The sequence below is a fragment of the Pleurodeles waltl genome, chromosome 9, assembly GCF_031143425.1.
Source record: "Pleurodeles waltl isolate 20211129_DDA chromosome 9, aPleWal1.hap1.20221129, whole genome shotgun sequence".
Lineage (NCBI taxonomy): Eukaryota > Metazoa > Chordata > Amphibia > Caudata > Salamandridae > Pleurodeles > Pleurodeles waltl.
The window spans coordinates 29,445,180-29,465,810 of record NC_090448.1 but is presented as its reverse complement, the minus strand read 5'-3'; the positions used below and the strand labels follow the sequence as shown (position 1 = coordinate 29,465,810).

Sequence of the window (20,631 nt, the reverse complement as noted above, 5' to 3'; positions counted from 1 at the left end):
GGACATTACATTCTGAGCTAGCCCTTAAGGCGGGGGTAGCGCGACATGGGTAGTGATGCAGTCTAGTGTGTTTTTTATTGGGTGTGGTATTACCTGTTGCATCATCATGGAATGAGTGATAATGCAGGAATGTCACTCGTTATTTCCCATTCCTAGTAGCAAACCAAGGAATGTGTTGCTGTTTCCACAAACCCTAAACAGGGTTTAGCTAGTGAAATAGGTTATCTGTGTGGCATTGTTCCAAATGCAGAGTTGTATGCACAGAACAACTCTGCAATGCACTAGGTCACATGCTGTTTTGCGTTTAGCTATCTCCTGTTCTGCCATCAATTAATGTTGGGACGTTGATGTCCTTAGGTGATTCATTCTCTTTGGGCAGCCAACATTGTCTCACCAATTCAATATTTGCACTTTGCACTTATTTTTGAGGGCCGGCGCTTAATTTTCTGCCTCAAGCATTTACTGGGAGCAAAAGACACATTTGGGAAAGACGGAGGAAGAGAAAAACGAAAAAGCGTCACAAAGGGAGAAAGCAGAAAGCTGCAAGAGTGAGCTGAAGGGGCAGGGAGTGCCTGTAAATGGATTGAAGAGGGTCGCAGTGGCTTCAGGATTATGCTGCCTCAGTATTCCATGCTCGCACATTTAATAGCAGAAGCTGCATATTTGAGAGGAGGGCTGTGGGCGCCGGCCCGTTTTTATTTACAAATTAAGCACTGACAACTCCACATGCATGCGTGAATGTATTCTGCAGTTATGGGTGCACGCATGGCGCCACAATATGCAAGCTTCATAATGGGCAGCCTAGAAGCAGGGCTCCAACAACACAAGCTGAATGCATGCTGTGGTCAAGTAGATGGCATAGTCATCATCGGGAGAGGTCCAACAGACTAGGGCATTTCATGCAGATGAAATAACGTCATCCTACGTATGAACCTCCACCAGGAGAGTAACCTCCTGGGTGCAAGCAAATGCATTAAACAGGATGAAGATGTAGGAACTTCCCCTTTCCATCTATTGCAAAACAAGGAGAGGAATAAAATCAATGATGTTCGTTGTCCCACATTGTGCCAAACATAACATTAAAAGATATCATCAAAGGTCTGCAACACACACTAACACAGTTTATGTACAACCCCTTCATGCCTCAAGCCCAGCTGTCAAATCTGAAACAACAAAAAATATTCTTGACAAAGCAGATCATCCCAGAGGCCAGAAAGCAATGCACAACATGAATGCATGTTTTTGGGCAAGAATCTGTCATTTCGCTAACCAGGCCCTTCAGGAATTAGAAGTTTTTGTTTTACAACAGAGCATGCATTTCTTTTTTCATTTTGAAAGGCCTTAAACAATTTCAGTAGCACTGCTGAAGACATATACAATCTCTGTTTTTAGTTGAGCTGCAATTAACCTGATGCACAAACCAAGTCAAAAGTTTGGGTATCTTACAGTCACAGCACCTGTGCCCCCCCAGTGGGTTAGTTCAGAGCAGAAGGAGGTGGAGTCAAGGGCGTAGTGAACCACCTGCTATGCCAGCTTAAGGGGGGACACCTGGGACATCTTAAATGGTTTTATGGCACTTCATAATGTTCATCTCTGACTCGCAGGTCATTCAAGGCAGAAGGAGAAACTAAGAAGTACTTGATAATTAATAACCCTGGCACAACCCTCTGATAGAGGGCCAAAGAAGCTTAAAACAGTGACAGAGAGAAGAAGTTTTTAAAATGCTAAAGAAAAAATGAGGAGGCGAATAAAGCTAGACAGCATGAGGGAAGGAAAGGAGAACGCAAATTAGGAAAGTTAAAAGGAAGAAGTATGGAACATAGGTACAACAGAGGAACAGACGAAAGGAAAGAAGGGAAAAGAGGGAAAGAAGAAGTAAGCTTGGAAAGGAGGGCAACAAAAACAAAAGGAATAAGAAAGAAAAATGATAGAAACAAGGAAAGCAGAAAAGTAGAATTTAACAAATGAAAGAAGAAATCAAAAAGAGATGAAAGGGCGATGGAAGGAACGAAGAGAAAGGAAGAATAATGAGTGGAAGAATGATAAAAAGAGGGATGAAATAAGGGGTAAAGGAAGGACAGGAGGATGGTAAGAAAAAGGCAGGAACAAAAGAATGGTTTATGGCACTTCATAATGTTCATCTCTGACTCGCAGGTCATTCAAGGCAGAAGGAGAAACTAAGAAGTACTTGATAATTAATAACCCTGGCACAACCCTCTGATAGAGGGCCAAAGAAGCTTAAAACAGTGACAGACAGAAGAAGTTTTTAAAATGCTAAAGAAAAAATGAGGAGGCGAATAAAGCTAGACAGCATGAGGGAAGGAAAGGAGAACGCAAATTAGGAAAGTTAAAAGGAAGAAGTATGGAACATAGGTACAACAGAGGAACAGACGAAAGGAAAGAAGGGAAAAGAGGGAAAGAAGAAGTAAGCTTGGAAAGGAGGGCAACAAAAACAAAAGGAATAAGAAAGAAAAATGATAGAAACAAGGAAAGCAGAAAAGTAGAATTTAACAAATGAAAGAAGAAATCAAAATAGAATAATGAGTGGAAGAATGATAAAAAGAGGGATGAAATAAGGGATAAAGGAAGGACAGGAGGATGGTAAGAAAAAGGCAGGAACAAAAGAATGGAAGAAGAAGAATGGAAAGAAGGAAGAAATGTGGAAAAAAGGAAAAAATTAAAGAGGAGTTTAAAGAAGGATTTAAAGCTGGACGGAAGCCTATATAAAATGAAAGAAGAATGGGCAGAAGGAAAGAATGATAGAAAGAATGAGCATAGAAGAAGAAAAGAAAGAAAAATACAGATAGGAAAGAAAGGTGGTGAGAAAAAGTGAATACTGAAAAATGTTGCATTTTGGTCAAATTCTTTTAATCTGACGCTGTGAATCATTTTGGAGATTTCCTGCATATTTTCCCTCAGGGATACAATTTTCCCAGGACTTCCTATGAATGGCTCACTATGTTTGGAGATTGTGTGTGGCTCAAAGTGGGGATATTTTATTTTTTCAGCTACTCCCTGGGTGGAGAGTCCAGCTCTGCAAGAAGTAATGTGGCTAGGTAGACCACAAAGAGGAAACCCAATACAGGTTTATTTATATGTTACATATAAATGTATTTTTTTACCTAAGCTTCGTTAAATCAGAGTTACTCAATGCAGCAGCATTTTCTCTTTGCAGCCACCATGGTCTCAGTTAATGCCACAGGTCCCAGGGGTTCAGCTGCATTGTGTGGATCTCAACCTTCTGATTATACCGATGATGGAAGCAGCAATCCTACACATCAGATGAAGTCTGCATTGGCCTAAAAAGCCATGACTGGGTTAAAGTGCCTCGAGTGATATGTCAGTGTGGAACCCCTGAAGGTGACCGACTAGTCAAGTTGGAAATGTTTTGGATTCCCAGTAGGTCTGGGCTACAACAGAGTCAAACATGGGCAGGATGATGCAAAACATGTGACTGACCTTACCCACTCCGGCGGGCCTTCCAGAAGCTCAGCCACCAGACCAATTTAAAGAGAGGGCTAAAAAAAAACAAAAAAAATATAATAATTCTCCCACTAGTAACTTAGGGCGTGATTATGATTTTGGCGGTCGTACCACGAAGGTGAGGACGTGGATCCAAGACACCGCCATACTCGTAATCAGGCCTTAAGTCCCTTTGTTCTTTCTTTTTTAGAGTCCAATATTTAAAGTTTCAAACAGAAATCTTTGTAAATCACTACAGTAGTATTATAACCATCAAGTCACATCCACAAAAGTTCAGAGTGTGATGGTGACTTTAAGTACTGTGAGTACTCTGAACATCTATTAAAATACATCATACTGTCAGTCTCAGGAAGAAATAACAGACAGAGCATCACTGCAAGTGAGCAGAAAAAAAACCTTAGAAACAGAGCATCACTGCAAATTAGCAGAAAAAAACCCTTAAAAACAGAGCTTCACTGCAAGTGAGCAGAAAAAATACCTCAAAAACAGAGCTTGACTGCAAGTGAGCAGAAAAAAACCCCTTAAAAACAGAGCTTGACTGCAAGTGAGCAGAAAAAAAACCTTAAAAACAGAGCTTCACTGCAAGTGAGCAGAAAAAACCCTTAAAAACAGAGCTTGACTGCAAGCGAGCAGAAAAAACCCTTAAAAACAGAGCTTCACTGCAAGTGAGCAGAAAAAAACCCTTAAAAACAGAGCTTCACTGCAAATGAGCAGAAAAAACCCTTAAAAACAGAGCTTCACTGCAAGTGAGCAGAAAACACCCTTAAAAACAGAGCATCACTACAAGTGAGCAGAAAAAAACATTAAAAACAGAGCTTCACTGCAAGTGAGCAGAAAAAAAACCTTAAAAACAGAGCTTCAATGCAAGTGAGCAGAAAAAAAGCCTTAAAATAGAGCTTCACTGCAAGTGAGCAGAAAAAAACCCTTAGAAACAGAGCATCACTGCAAGTGAGCAGAAAAAAACCCTTAAAAACAGAGCTTCACTGCAAGTGAGCAGAAAAAACCCTTAAAAATAGAGCTTCACTGCAAGTGAGCAGAAAAAAACCCTTAAAAACAGAGCTTCACTGCAAGTGAGCCCAAAAAAACCTTACAAACAGAGCTCCACTGCAAGTGAGCAGAAAAAAAACCTTAAAAACAGAGCTCCACTGCAAGCGAGCAGAAAAAACCCTTAAAAACAGAGCTTCAGTGCAAGTGAGCAGAAAAAAACCCTTAAAAACCATGGATAGCGTATTGGGTGCTGGAACACGGCTTTACCACGCAATTGTACAATCCCACACAACCGGTTTAAGTGGACGATTCATTTAAAAAAGGAGCCCTGGAAACATTAAAAAATTGGGATTTGTTCTTCCAATCTGTAATCAGTACATTCAGGAACCTCAGTCTGACCAGCTTCAGAACCCACATATCTGGAGTGGGCACTGTGACTGCCCCGTCCTCCATGTCTAAGTAGACATAAGGACTGACAGTGAGGCTGCCATCCAGCGCCTACGATGTGATGGGGCAGTTTCTATGTCAATACTGATGTGTCGTCTAGCCAATGTAGGTGAGAATCGGAAGGGATGGTCACCGGTGATCGCCAGCACCTTCCATATGTCTGAACAGTATTGTGAAACATGTGGTTGCGACCACAATGTGTGCCTCAGGTCACATCGAGGAGCCACACACCTCCAACCTATATCAGTCCTGATGATCAAACCTTTTCATGCATGATGGGTACCAAAGACCGGTCCTTCTCTGTATGGCCCAAAGACAATTGAGCTGCCAATGTAGTTGAGTGTAATGTTAGGTCTTTTTGGTTTAATAAAGTTTGCCAATACGTGTGCTGTAGATACCGGATATAACTCTGCCCCACTGATCTATGTAGGAGAGGGTTGGAGATTCAGTGGAGAGAGAGTGATTCCTCCTATCTGGCCTTCATGCAAAGCATCATTGTTGGTACCACCAGAATTGGGAATCTGGCAGACATAATTCTTTTTGTAGGGTTGCAAATGATTTTAAATCATCCTCTTCAGAAACGTCTTCTATTTTGACAGCACCTTGAGAAGCTCAGAGGTGCCATCTAAATGTCTCTCTATCAAATAGGAGACCAGCATTGTACCACAGTGGCACTCCCGTATGGAGGTATCAGAGATATTCAGCCATGTGTTGGCTAGCGCCCACATGTCCCTAAAACCTTTGATCGTCAGAAGTTGGCGAGATCTTCAAGGATGAGCATTCTGTGGCGATCTAGATGTGACAACATGTACACCGATTGCAATCATTGATGCGCCAGATGGCAGAGCTCCATACTTAGCAGACAGTGGTGGAGTAATAGTGCTTGGTTGGTTTGAGTCTAGGCGCCCTGTCCCAAAATATGATGTTTTTAATGCATTTATCCATAGAACAGATAAATTGAGGCAGATGTTAAGATGGGAACATCTAAAACAACTATTCATGGTTCCACTACCATCTCCATTACCTGGACTCAGTCCCCCAATGAAGGTCGAGGATCACCTGGCGATATTGTCGTCTGTTTTCAGCAGAAGGAGTTAAAGGTTGTCAGAGGCCATGTTCATTCTGGAGAAGATGAGTTAGACATGGGATGTGGTGGGAAATGGTGTTTTGTTAAAAAAAGTCTGAGGGGCTGATTTAGAGTTTGGTGAAGGGGGTTACTCCTTCACAACCGTGACGGAGATCCCATCCGCCACATTACAATCCCATAATAGCCTATGGAGATTGTTAAACTTTAAATCAGGCCCTAAGTGTGGGGAGCCGTGGCACGGAGAGTAGAGGTGGGCAGCGCTGGAGTGTGGTGAGGAGCTGCATCAAGAAGTGTTTTGAACTTGGTGGTGAATTGGATGACTGCTGGAAATAGGTGAGGTGTGATGTACTCTGGTGGGCTTCTATGGAGCATCCTAAATGTACGGGGAGAAGTGAGACAGAGAGGGTATTTAATGGCGTTTTGAGTAAATGCTTAGTTTTACAATACTGTAGATATTTTTTAAAGAATAACAATTTATATAGTGATATAAGAAACTTTGGGCCTGATTTAGAGTTTGGCAGATGGGGATACTCCATGACAAACGTGATGGGTATCCCGCCCACCGTAATACGATCCTATTATATCCTATGGGAATCATAATACGGCAGATGGGATATCCGTTACATTTGTGACCGGGTAATCTGCCTGTTCTAGGATTCAGGCATGTGACCAGCATCGTGTTTGTGTTGGTAAGTGGAGCTCAGACCAATCACTTATCTGAACTTTCCTAACAAATTTCTAAGAATGCAAATATTTTGGACTTTGGGGAGTAGAGAAGTTCAGTCATGTCCAGCTTTAGAGAGTGGAGCTCTGGGGAGGGGGCGGAGCTTGAACCCAGTCGGTGGCATCGTCCTTGCGTGTCCCTGGTCCAGCTCCAGGAACAGTGCTGCAAACTGGTGAGAAGTCACCCATAGGGTAATCTATTTTGGAAGAAGTAATACTTTTATGAAGAAATACCATTATGAATAACCTTCTCAGTGGAATTCTCAACAATAAACATGTCAGTGAACAGTAGTTACTAACCACAACTCGAACACAAAATCATAATCTTAAGTGTTAACACTCACCGAATGCTAAACTACTCCTTATCGAAAACTAAGGCCCTGATTTAGATTTCGGTGGAGGGGTTACTCTGTCACAACGGTAACGGATATTCCGTCAGCTGAAATATAAATCCCATTATTCCCTATGGGATTAATATTTTGGCGGACAGGATATCTGTCACGTTTGTGGTGGTTTATTCCCCTCCGCCAAGATCTAAATCAGGCCATTTGTTTTTTATTAATATGATAATAATTCTTTTAGTCTGGGTTGTATTTGTGTTGGGCACAAGCTCACATTAGATGATGTCTGCATCTTCATGGAAGCATGAACCAGTGCAGCAGCGTACCTGGTTGAAAACTAACCACATCTGTCACGGAAATGACGCTAGGAGTCAGGAATTCACCAGGCTGACCATAGCAGTGTTGACATCACTAGGGTGGAATTCAACAAGTGGAAAAAAATTACAACCAAACTTGAGGTGTTCTCCCTCAGTGCACTGAGGATCTGGAAGGAAATGTCCCCTCATAACCGGTGTGCACCAGCACTCCCGCACTTCAGAAGATGCGTCAGGCTCACCTCTTCAGAGAGTCACATCCTTGACATGTTAGAAGGCCCCAAGTGCTTTTGGTGTCCTGACTAACTACCATAACACCTGAATCTACGCTCCCTCACTACAGAACGCAGTTCTGGTATAGCTCCTCCGCATGGCCTACACTACACACACATTTGCATTCACGCACACACTCACACATTCGTGAACACACCCCAACACACACACAACACTCCCCCACCCACATCCCCTCTCGGAAACCCAACTTACCTGCATCCAGGGGTCTTCCGGCATGGGACGGGACGGGGCGCTGCTACCGCCTGCAGGGCCCGCCACCAGAACACCGCCAGGCTGTATTATTTTTCATAACACGGCTGGCGGCAATCTACTGGCGTGGAGCTGGTGGTAGTAACAGCGCCGCCTTAACACCATCCGCCAGTATGGCCACAGCCAGATTTCTGCCCTTCTTGTGGTGGAAATCTGGCTGTGGTCACAATTTGGCGGACGGATGTTGGCCGCGGCGACGGTCTTTTGTTGGCCATCACCACGGCAGTAGGCGGCACTTACAGCTAATGTTGTAATGTGCCCGTTAATCTCCCCATGCCTACAATTCAGGACCTTGAGACCCTCACAGTGAGTTGCTGCACCTTACAAATCCGGGATTTATTTATTTATGTCACTCTGTTTGGCTCTCTACTGCCCCCAGCTGAGTTCACGGTACACAAATTCCACTGCACACACACATGCGCAGACATCATTGTGGAGACATGAGGAAGACTGGAGAGCTGGGAAGCCTCTTAGAGGCAATGGGTAGCCATTGTTGGAGTAAAGCTGGGGAGTACATCCTAAGCTGCCTGAAAACATCCCCTCCGCGGGGCTGATGGTCTTGATGGTAAGACACCTTGTTTGTGTCTTTGAAATGTCATTGAAAGACGTAGAACAGACAACTGTTAAAGTTCAGAAACCCAAGATGGCGTAAATGCCCTGGAGGAGAGAGAGGTAATTTATAGAGTCTCTCTCAGTTCCACTGCCCCAACCCTAGGAGGAGCAGTGACCCAGAAGCAGTTTACAGAGCCCAGAAATATAGGAGATTGCTGCAGTGACTTCAGTCTAAATGGCACGGGAAGTGTCCCAGACACACCAGTTTCAATGGGAGTAAGATGGACACGGTTTGTTATCATGATAAGCCCTGAGTTCAACTACTGGACTAGCAGCATCGGATGGGCAGGAAGTAATGACCCGCTCAGACATTTTGGCATCAATGTTATTTATGTTTTGAGGACTTACAAGGTGTTAGGGTAGAGGCCAGGACAAAACTTCAGAGTGTAGAAAAGTATGGACTATCTCTAATATTCTATGCGGATGACACTCAGTTGGTCTATTCCTTCTCTGCCAAGAATCCCCGAGAACAGGCTACTTTATCTTCCTGTCTCTCGGATATCGCCAGATGGATGACAGATAGTAAGCTCAAGCTCAACGATGGGAAAACAGAAGTTATGATGATTGGGAATCCTTCTCTGCTCAGGTCCCCATCTCCAGCAGTGGACCTGCTTAAGGAACTATATCCGCCAAAAAAAAACATAAAAAGTTTGGGCTTTTGGTTAGACCCTCACCTTACAATGGAATGCCATTCTAAGAAATTGGCTGCTACTTGTTTCGGTTTTCTAAGAACCCTCAGGAAAATCTTTCAGCTACATCCATTCTCAGCCAAAAGACTCCTTACTCAGGCTCTGATACTCTCACGCCTTGACCAAGGGAACATATTGTTCCTGAGTTCTCCCTCGTATGTCCTAAAGAGACTTCAAGTGGTGCGGAACGTTGCGGCTCGCCTACATACAGATACCCCCAGACATTCATCTGCCACTCCAGCTTTGGCTTCTCTCCATTGGCTTCCTGTTGAACAACGCATTATTTTTAAAGCTATGTGTTTTGTTCACCGAGCGCTCCGAAACAAGGGTCCAGTCTTTCTCAGACAAATGATCACTCTTTATACCCCCCGGAGAACACTTAGATCCTCTTCAGCTTTTTTAATCAATTCCTTTCGTGCGAGGGGTAGATCCTTTGCCCGCAGAGCAGCTGAAATTTGGAATTCCTTCCCCTTGGAACTCCGCCATGACATGTCAGTACTTTCCTTCCGTAGAAAACTGAAAACTGTATTGTCCCCTGCTTAGTTCTGTTTCTCATGTCCAGTGACTCTCTATCAGCGCTAGGAGGCCTCTGGGTAGCCATGCGGTCTATAAATCCTGTAAACTAAACTAAACTATAAGACTGGATGAATGGGATTACGAGGTGTAATATTCAATTAATAAGCCGAAGGTGAGCTAAAGTGAATGACAGACTTCATATACCTGGACCTGTGACACATGAATGACAGACCCATATACTAGGACCGTAACTACGGTGACCAGATTTTGAGGAGCAAAAACTGGGGCAGGTCAGACATAAAAGAAGGACTAAAGACTTTACACTCACTTTTATATCTGGCATGTCCCGGTTTTGTTACATAGCTTTGTGAATTTGTGCCTATTCAGGTGTGTGTTTATTTATATGCACACACACACACACACACAAACACATTTACAACACCACACATATAAAATGAGCTATGGCTTGAGCTCCTACCCTGCACCCCAACCCGCCCCCACCAACCTCTCTCTGCTCCCCACTCCGTCTCTCTTCTGGGACCAGAAAGGGGACTGTGTTGCCTGACAGTAACAGATAAATTACTTTAATTACCGCATACATTGTAGGCGTCTGTTAAAGGAGAGCAGACCTTTAACTTATGCTTCCCTCGATGATCTGACCTTTGTCCAAAAAACAGGGACATTCATGTAATGATTTGACCTTTGTCCCAAAAATCGGGACATTTGTTTAAAATTAAGAGAAGTGTCGGGACACCGGGACAGTCCTCTAAAAACCGGGACTGTCCGGGGAAATCCGGGACGTCTGGTCACCCTAACCATAGCACATGAATGAAAGACCCATGTAACTGGACCAGTAACACATGAATGACAGATCCATATATTTGGTCCAGTAGCACATGAATGACAGACCCACATACCCGGACCCGTAACACATGAATGACAGACCCATATAACAGGACCCATAACACATGAATGACAGACCCATATATCTGGTCGGATAACACATGAATGACGGACCCACATACGCGGACCTGTAACACATGAATGACAGACCCATATAACAGGACCCATAACACATGAATGACAGACCTGTATACCTGGTCCGGTAACACATGAATGGCAGACCCACATACCTGGACCCTTAACACATGAATGACAGACTTCATATACCTGGACCTGTAACACAAGAATGACAGACTTCATATACCTGGACCGGTAACGAGCAGTGTCAGGATTGGCCACAGGGCAGGCTGGGATCCTGTGCCTGCTTGCTGCTGAGGAGAAGGAGGATGGGCGGGCAGTGGGCAGGTAAGTTTAAAAAAAAATGTTTCTAATATTATTAATTCCCCCCTCTCCCCTATGCGCATCAACCCACCCCCTGAAACCCCTGCGAGCTGCGACTGCCTGTAACACATGAATGGCAGACCCATATAACTTGACCAGTAACACTTGAATGACAGACCCACATACCTGGACCTGTAACACATGAATGGCAGACTTATGTACCTGGACCTGTAACACATGAATCCATACCAATATACCTGGACCAGTAACACATGAATGGCAGACCCATATAACTTGACCAGTAACACTTGAATGACAGACCCACATACCTGGACCTGTAACACATGAATGGCAGACTTATGTACCTGGACCTGTAACACATGAATCCATACCAATATACCTGGACCAGTAACACATGAATGGCAGACTCATATAACTTGACCAGTAACACTTGAATGACAGACCCACATACCTGGACCTGTAACACATGAATGACAGACTTATGTACCTGGACCTGTAACACATGAATCCATACCAATATACCTGGACCAGTAACACATGAATGGCAGACCCATATAACTTGACCAGTAACACTTGAATGACAGACCCACATACCTGGACCTGTAACACATGAATGGCAGACTTATGTACCTGGACCTGTAACACATGAATCCATACCAATATACCTGGACCAGTAACACATGAATGGCAGACCCATATAACTTGACCAGTAACACTTGAATGACAGACCCACATACCTGGACCTGTAACACATGAATGACAGACTTATGTACCTGGACCTGTAACACATGAATCCATACCAATATACCTGGACCAGTAACACATGAATGGCAGACCCATATAACTTGACCAGTAACACTTGAATGACAGACCCACATACCTGGACCTGTAACACATGAATGGCAGACTTATGTACCTGGACCTGTAACACATGAATCCATACCAACATACCTGGACCAGTAACACATGAATGGCAGACCCATATAACTTGACCAGTAACACTTGAATGACAGACCCACATACCTGGACCTGTAACACATGAATGGCAGACTTATGTACCTGGACCTGTAACACATGAATCCATACCAACATACCTGGACCTGAAACACATGAATCCATACCAATATACCTGGACCAGTAACACATGAATGCATACCAATATACCTGGACCTGTAACACATGAATGACAAACCCATATACCTGAACCCATAACACATAAATTACAGACTCATACACCTGGACCCGTAAGACATGAAGGACGGACCCATGAATGACAGACACATATACCTGGGCCCGTAATACATGAATGACAGAGAGATATAACTGGGCCCGTAATACATAAATGACAGGCCCATGAACAACAGAAGTATACCTGGGCCTGTAACACATGAATGACAGACTTGTGTGCCTGGGCCTGTAACACATGAATGACAGACACACACACTTGGAACCGTAACACACGAATGACAGACCCACACACCTAAACCCGTAACACACGAATGACAGTAGTAGTATGTATAGCAGTATTAAATGTAAGAGGAACAGTAGTGGTGCTTGTACCTTTAGTAGTAGGACTAATACCAAGAGTAGTGCTGTTCTAGTTCCTCAGTGACAGTGCTGGTAACTGCTTGAGTACTGTATCTAGCACTTAGAAGCAGGAATAACACTAGTCCAATGCAGCACGTAAGCGCTAGAGGTACCAGCATGAAATCAAACAGTAATAATACTACTGGATGTTCTACTTACTGTAGTACTAATGGTACTGGTGTTGTTTAGGATCTGTGATGAGTATCTGGCAGTGAGAGGGTATATGATGTGCTGTATTGATAATCACATATGTTATAAGTGTGTGGGTGAGGCTAGGGGGCCAGTCTAGATGCCCACATGGTTACTGGGTATTGGTGTGCATTGTCTGGCAGCTCTGTATGTGAACATTACAGGCTAGAGGTAGGGCTCAGGCCCCCTGTGACGTTTAAGACCACACGCATGTAAACAGCACACGGAATCCTAGCACCAGCCCCGGCGTGTCGCATTCACATACAGGGAACAGACTGGAGCAGGTTACTAACATTTCATCATACAAAGTGCAGCGAGTGGCAGCCAATGAATGGACAACCCCAGTGTGAACTGTGCTGAGCACCTCAAAAAACGCACCAACTGGGTGCCCAGACAGCAGAACCAGCTGCTGCAATGTACCAGGACCCCCCGAAACGTCACCATCTGAAACCAGCCTTGAAAGCGTTCCCCAACTACCAGAGCTTAATTTGTAAAAATATAAGTGCCAGGGCTCTCATCAGGAGGCCAAGGCAGCTTGCACCACCCATTGCCCCTGTCATGCTGCCAGTGTTGGTAACAACACAACTACTAACCATCAAACTCTTACAAGTGTGACAATTAGGCCTCTTCCAGACTCCCAAAGCTATAAGATTGGCTTGGACGGCAGGCAATAGTCATTTATAATGTGTATTGAATTAATACTTAACTGTTTGACTATATTAGTCAAACAGCACCACCTTGTGGCAGACTGTCAAAAGCGCTGGTGTTAACAATTAAGTGCCGCTGCCAAGCATCAGAAACCCCCGGCTCAAGTTAAGCACTGCCGACTACCACTGAGACTTTTAACATCTTGGACTGCTCATTAGGCTGCTGAAGCAAGATCTGGGGTATTTGTGAAAGCTTCTGTACCTCTACACACCACCCAAAGGTCTAAAATGTATAATTCTCAGTCATGCTGTAATTTGTGATAACATAACATATTTATTTTCTTTTTCTTAATAAATGGTAATATTTACTGTAGTGAGTTATTTGTTCTTTTTATGCGGCTGGTAGTTTTTTATGGTTTAGTACTAAAAGTGTAGATAGAAATCAATTAGAAATAGTGACATTTAAATGAAGGAAGGAGAGACAGGCGAGACAAACTAATGAGGCAGCAACATTTACATTTCAAACAAAGAAATTATGCTAATTGCTCACTGACTGACTTCTAAATAAAATAACTTAGCGGAGTAGATGTACAAAGCATTTTAACATTCAAATTCTGTGTTTGCGTCTGTTAATTTTTTTTTTCTTATGTACTAATCACATTTCAGGAGTCGGAAACGTTTTTCTGACTCAAAAATTTGATTCCTAATAGATACTGATTTGGTGCCTGGAAAGGGCATATTATAGGCGTCTTTACGAAATACCCACACGGTGTGTTATGTTTCAATTTTTTTTAACCAAAATCCGGTTGCATAACAGTGATATTTTACTGACACCTCAAAGGAGATGGTAATACATTTGCAAAAGGGAAAGTTTGTGACTGTTAAAAGCAAATAGTTTGTTGAAGAGTAAGTAGCTGTCCAATATCCCACTGGCAACTCTTGGACAAAAAAAAACTTTTCATTTTGAGCAAACTCACATTTCTTTTAACGAAAATGGGCTGCAGTTTTTTTTTTTTTAAAGTTTGCTTTATTGAAAACCAATCACAGACATGGTGGTCTGCTGACCCTAGCAAGCCACCATCCTTTTGATTTCCTCCAATCATATTGAATCGCACTTTGTGACCTACCTCATTAATATTCATCAGGTAGATTGGATTCTGAACCACTATGATTCAGGTTTTTAAGAACTGACTATATTAGCTTCTAGGGCAGTTCTTAAAAATCTTTCCTGGTTGCAAAAATACTGGTTTCAGTTTGAGACCAACATTTTGTGACCAGATATTCCTTAATCTGGCCTTTAACTATAGATATTTTCAGAAATCTAAATGAGCTGTCCTGATATTTTTTATGAGACAAGTTATGAGCCGAAGCAGGTGGTAAGGGCCTATAATATGGATAATATTATGGGCGATCTTCAGTATGGCTATCAACAATCAATCAATCAATCAGTATTTGTAAAGCGCGGCTACTCACCGTAAGGGTCTCAAGGTGCTGCCGGGGGAGGAGAGAATCCTCATCCGAAGAGCCACGTCTTGAGGTTCTTCCTGAAGATGGTGAGCAACGGGCTTTGTCTGAGGTGCGGGGGGGCTATAGTTCAGGTCAGAACACTAAGCTGGCTTTGCTGGAGGTGTAGAACAACACCTAGAGTTGTTGGAAAGGGGAGAAGCTGTCAATGATATTATTGGAGTTATCCAGAGTATGCATATCCCTTGCCTGCATGGAGTTATTCATAGAATGGGTGAACCTCAGACTACACTTCACAAGGACATGCAGGTGATCTTTACCATCAGGGAAAATTCTGGCAGTGCCAATCTCCAGATTATGTACACATAATAATCATGTACCAAGCATCCGATCACCCACCCACTTCATAATGAACTGTTCCTATACCTGGTGACATCAATAAGTGTGCCCGGATTTCTCATTTTGGTTTTATGTAGGACACAGCACTTTATATAAACCCAGGGGTGGAGGTCACACCCCCTCAGGTTCAGTAAGGCTAATTTGACCTTTTCAAAATAGATGTGAGAAGTACCAGCTTCAGTACACAAGACAGATATTGGAGGTCACAGAGGTGTACCGTGACACATACAGCATCCAGACGGAAGACCAAGTCCATTTATACGGTCATGGAACTCTGAGGTGACTTGCTATGTCCTAACAAGGCACTGCAGGGGGTACTTTATTCTTTATAATACATGGCAATGCAATCAATTTTCCCACCAAACATTTAAACTCTTGGCGTGTTGCTTTTTCATATTTAAAATAAGTGATGTTTGAAGACATGAAGGATAGGAGTAGAGTCTGGAGTGCAAAATTAGGCAAACCCAGAAGGATCTAGCAACTTGTTGCAAAAATATATTAGAATCAGTTTAATGTAAATCAGAATAAAAAAGCTGTAACACAGAATGTGCAGAAACATGTAGACACAATCGAATTTTCCTATAATTGCCTAAAAAGGGGACAAATAAACACATTTCCATAAATAGCTCCTTTCAGTTTATCAATTTTTCTTTTTAGAAAAGCATATCAGAAGAAAAAAATCTAGGTTTCCTCCTCCTTTTTTATGCAGCAATTTTAATTACGCTCTGTGGCCTGCCTTTCACCCTGGGTGCTGGCTCTGGAATCAGGCATTGTGGCTCAGAACTGAACTGTAATAACATATTACACTTGAACAGCTGTGCCATTTCTGTAGTACAGGCGACAAGAGATGTCACAAATTGCTTGTAATAAGGAAGTTAGAAATGGGATTGTATACACGGATTGCAGGCTCTCAAGTACGCTAGCACTGGACAATCTATGTGTTATAGAATCCAGGGGCGGCTCCTTCACAATGGCGGAGGAGGTTCCCCCCACCCCAAGCTAAGAGCCAGCAGCAGAAAAATGAAACCAGCATGTGAAGGGAGGGGTGGGGCTGGGCCATGGGAGGGAGTGGGGGAGGAGGAGAAATGGATTGCACTAAGTGCGCATGTGTGTTTGGTTGGCCAACACACATGCGCACTTAGGTTTCTCCAACCTGACTGTGTTGCACAGCCGGGCTGGAAAAACTCCACATGCAGTGTCTGAGCAGCAGTACAACCCACTCAGATCAATCCTGATACTGCTCTCATGCTAGGTTTAGCATGAGAGCAGTGCCAGGATTGCTGGGGAGCCTGTGCTAGTGTCCTAGTGAATTCTGGGACACCAGAACATCAGAGGAGCGAAGTAGTAGGAGACGGGGGCGGCGGTAAGGGTAAGTGTTTTTTTTAATTATTTATTCCCTCTGTCTCCCCCCCCTCTGACAATTGCGGTGGTCGCTGCTGATAGAATCATTTTAGAAGATTCATTAGCATCTGCTTGCATCTTGTTTGGAACCAGTGGATTTAACAAATATAAAGCTAAGGACATACTTGAGTTCGGAATTTGCTTTGATTCTGATCATTCATCTGTTGTAAATGCTGATAAGTTTTTTTGTCGTGTTCCCTATTCTCTCATTGGCTCACACAAAGGTCACATCCTGGTCAGCCTCATAAACCAATCCCTAGGTACTAACTTAATTGCACAATATTCAGACTTCATGAATTGGTCTTTCTGATGACTAGTCATTCTTTACTTATCACCCAGAGGGAGGGCTCAGCCGATATCCCTACATGATCCATGCAGATCTATAATGTAAGTTGGGCTTTGGTTTTATGGGATTCATTTTTATCTTATTCCAGTCTGTCTTCATGTATCTTCTTTTTATTTTTTTATCCATATTTATTTTGGGGTTTATGAAAGAACAAAGATGCAGCCAGTTTGTTTCTGCATCTCATTAATCGATGGAGTACACCGGAACATTCACGCCTGAAGGGTTTTAATTCCCTGACACATGTCTGGCGCACCCAGCACGGCCAAGAACAGGATTTTTCAAACTTTTCCCATATTCGTGATCTTCACACCAGACTGGATAGATTTCTGTGTTCGGAGAGGTTGTGCCAATATGTGAGGTCCACCGAATATTTGGGGCGCACCTTCTCAGATCACTTGGGGACTGACCCACTGGACGACAGACCTGTGGTCCCCCTGTGGCAGCTCCAACCCCCAGCACTTGAGGACCACTGCTGCTGTCTACTGCTACGCCTGGGTCATCCAGTAGGTGTCTGTAGAGAGTCATGAATTGCAAACACTTGACGCTCCACTTCATCCCTTGGAAACGGCTCAAGGGTCTGACCCCTCCACACATCGAGAACCTTTAGATGCCAAAGAACAACACAACACCATCATGGACAGGATGAGATGCCATGATTGCAAGATCTATGTAGCTAGAATGTGGAAGGCACATCTGGGAGGTGATAGCTTGGCTTATTCACCCAGAGCTGAGCGGCAGACTTAACGACTGTACTGGGACACACATATACTCGCCGGGGCCCATTAATAATGAGTTCTGGTCCTATTGTGGATACCTTTATGGTCGTCCGGAAGCTCTTTCATAGACTGTATAATTCTTAGTAAATTGTTGGCAAGTAGAATCCTCCCTTACATGCAGACACTCATTCACAAGGACCAGAACAGGTTCATACTGAACCGTAGTACATCCCTCAACTTGCGAAGACTCCTCCATATTCTGTACCACCCTGGGGTGCAGGCCCAGACTGACGCAACACTCATTTCAGTAGACCTCGAGAAGGCGTTTAATTCCACATGATGGGACTTCCTAACAGGAGTCATGCGACCGATGGGTCTGGGAGAAGAGTGGATTAGATGGGTTGCCTTGCTTTGTACTGAACTGACAGCCGGGGTCAGGATGGGCTCCGCAGTCTCTACCCCTTATGATATTTTTAGAAAGACGAGGCAGGGCTTCCTGCAGTCACCTGTACTTTTTGCCCTGGCCATAGAACCACTGGTGGCACTGTTCTGGGGTGAGGGTGAAGGTGGTGGCCTTGTGGTGGACGGACAACAACATATTATCTCTCTATATGCGGATGACCTTCTCTTGTATTTCGAGGATGGCCCGAGAGCAGCGCATGATGCGACCACTCGCCTTGAAGGGTTTGGGAGGGTGTCTGGCCTGCTACTGAGCCGTGCAAAGACCTGTCTGCAAAGGATACCCCAAGCCCGCAGAATATACCCTTGTGGCTGTAATGGTTGCCTACCTCCTGTAAGTACTCATGTGTACATACATCCCATACTATTGAGTCTATGCAAAGGGGATATGGGGGTGTGTACCGCTCTCTCAAGGGTTGTGTCTCCTTCTGGACATCTTTAGGATTGTCACTAATGGCATGAATTGCCATCTCCAAAATGATGATGCTCCCTCGCAACCTCCAGGTCAGGCAGGTAGATGCTCTGCTTCGGAAACTAATTTGGGACGGGGGCAGACATAGGGTGTCTCATTACGGCACCAGCTTCAAGAAGGTGGTCTTGGGCGCTGGTCTCAGGCCAGCCAAACACACATGCGCACTAGGCTCTCTCCAACCTGGCACTGCGTTGCCGGGCTGGAGACAGCAGGCAGAGACTCCCACTCTGCCTTGAAGTGCCCTGGCTGGGTGCTCCAACCAATCTGAACACTGCCAGCAGCATGACAGCAGCGTTCAGATTGGCCGCAGGGCAGGCTGGGAGCCTGTGTCTGCAACGAAGGCAAGAGGAGCGGCGCAGAGGTGGCAGCGGCAATGGCGATTCAAGTACGTTTTTTGTGATTTTTAAAAATTAATTCCCCGTCATGCACCGGCCCGCCCCACCCCCTCCACAGGTGCTATAGCACTCTACTAAAGTGCAAGTGTGTTTGCCAGGTCTCGTCCTCATGTACTTCCCACTTCCACCTCTGTGATCTGCAAACTCATGTTTGCTTCCTTTGCCCCCTGCACCAACCCTGGTGGGTCCACATCGATCCCTCCATGTGGTCTTCCAGCTCATGCTCCACATTCATCACTCTTGCCTTTGTGCTGCTATCCTCCTCCCTCTGTCAAACGTCTGCCCGGCCGCCCTTCCTTCCTGTTGCTTTTTCTCTCAGCCCGCCACCCTTCCTGTTGCTTTTTCACTCAGCCCGCCACCCTTCCTGTTGCATTTTCACTCAGCCCGCCACCCTTCCTGTTGCATTTTCTCTCGGCCCGCCACCCTTCCTGTTGCTTTTTCTCTCGGCCCGCCACCCGTCCTGTTGCTTTTTCTCTCGGCCCGCCACCCTTCCTGTTGCATTTTCACTCAGCCCGCCACCCTTCCTGTTGCTTTTTCTCTCGGCCCGCCACCCGTCCTGTTGCTTTTTCTCTCGGCCCGCCACCCGTCCTGTTGCTTTTTCTCTCGGCTCGCCACCCTTCCTGTTGCTTTTTCACTCAGCCCGCCACCCTTCCTGTTGCATTTTCTGTCACCCCGCCACCCTTCCTGTTGCTTTTTCTCTCAACCCGCCACCTTTTCTGTTGCTTTTTCTCTCAACCCGCCACCTTTTCTGTTGCTTTTTCTCTCGGCCCACCACCCTTCCTGTTGCTTTTCTCTCAGTCCTCCACCCTTCCTGTTGCTTTTTCTGTCACTCCGCCACCCTTCCTGTTGCTTTTTCTCTCGGCCCGCCACCCTTCCTGTTGCTTTTTCTCTCGGCCCACCACCCTTCCTGTTGCTTTTTCTGTCACTCCGCCACCCTTCCTGTTGCTTTTTCTCTCGGCCCACCACCTTTTCTGTTGCTTTTTCTCTCGGCCCTCCACCCTTCCTGTTGCTTTTTCTCTCGACCCGCCACCCTTCCTGTTGCTTTTCTTTCGGCCCGCCACCCACCCTGTTGCTTTTTCTCTCGGCCCGCCACCCTTTTCTCTCAGCCCACCACCCTTCCTGTTGCATTTTCTCTCAGCCCGCCACCCTTCCTGTTGCATTTTCTCTCAGCCCGCCACCCTTCCTGTTGCTTTTTCTCTCGGCCCGCCACCCGTCCTGTTGCTTTTTCTCTCAGCCCGCCACCCTTCCTGTTGCATTTTCTCTCAGCCCGCCACCCGTCCTGTTGCTTTTTCTCTCAGCCCGCCACCCGTCCTGTTGCTTTTTCTCTCGTCCAGCCCCCTTCCTGTTGCTTTTTCTCTCGGCCCGCTAATCTTCCTGTTCCTTTTTGTCTGAGCCCGACACCCTTCCTGTCACTTTCTCCCAACTTTCTGTCCCTTCCCATTGTCCCCACCACCACTTTCACATTGGCTTGCTCTCCATCTTACCCGCCACAATCCTCTCCTGTTTTGA

The 20,631-nt window shown here is 44.8% G+C and overlaps 1 protein-coding gene across 1 annotated transcript in view; it reads right to left on the bottom strand.

Moving 5' to 3' along the window:
* The window catches only part of LOC138258883 (G-protein coupled receptor 22-like), a 734,602-nt gene that overhangs the window by 455,958 nt on the left and 258,013 nt on the right, over nucleotides 1-20,631 (bottom strand). The gene's annotated exons all lie outside the window — the stretch shown is intronic.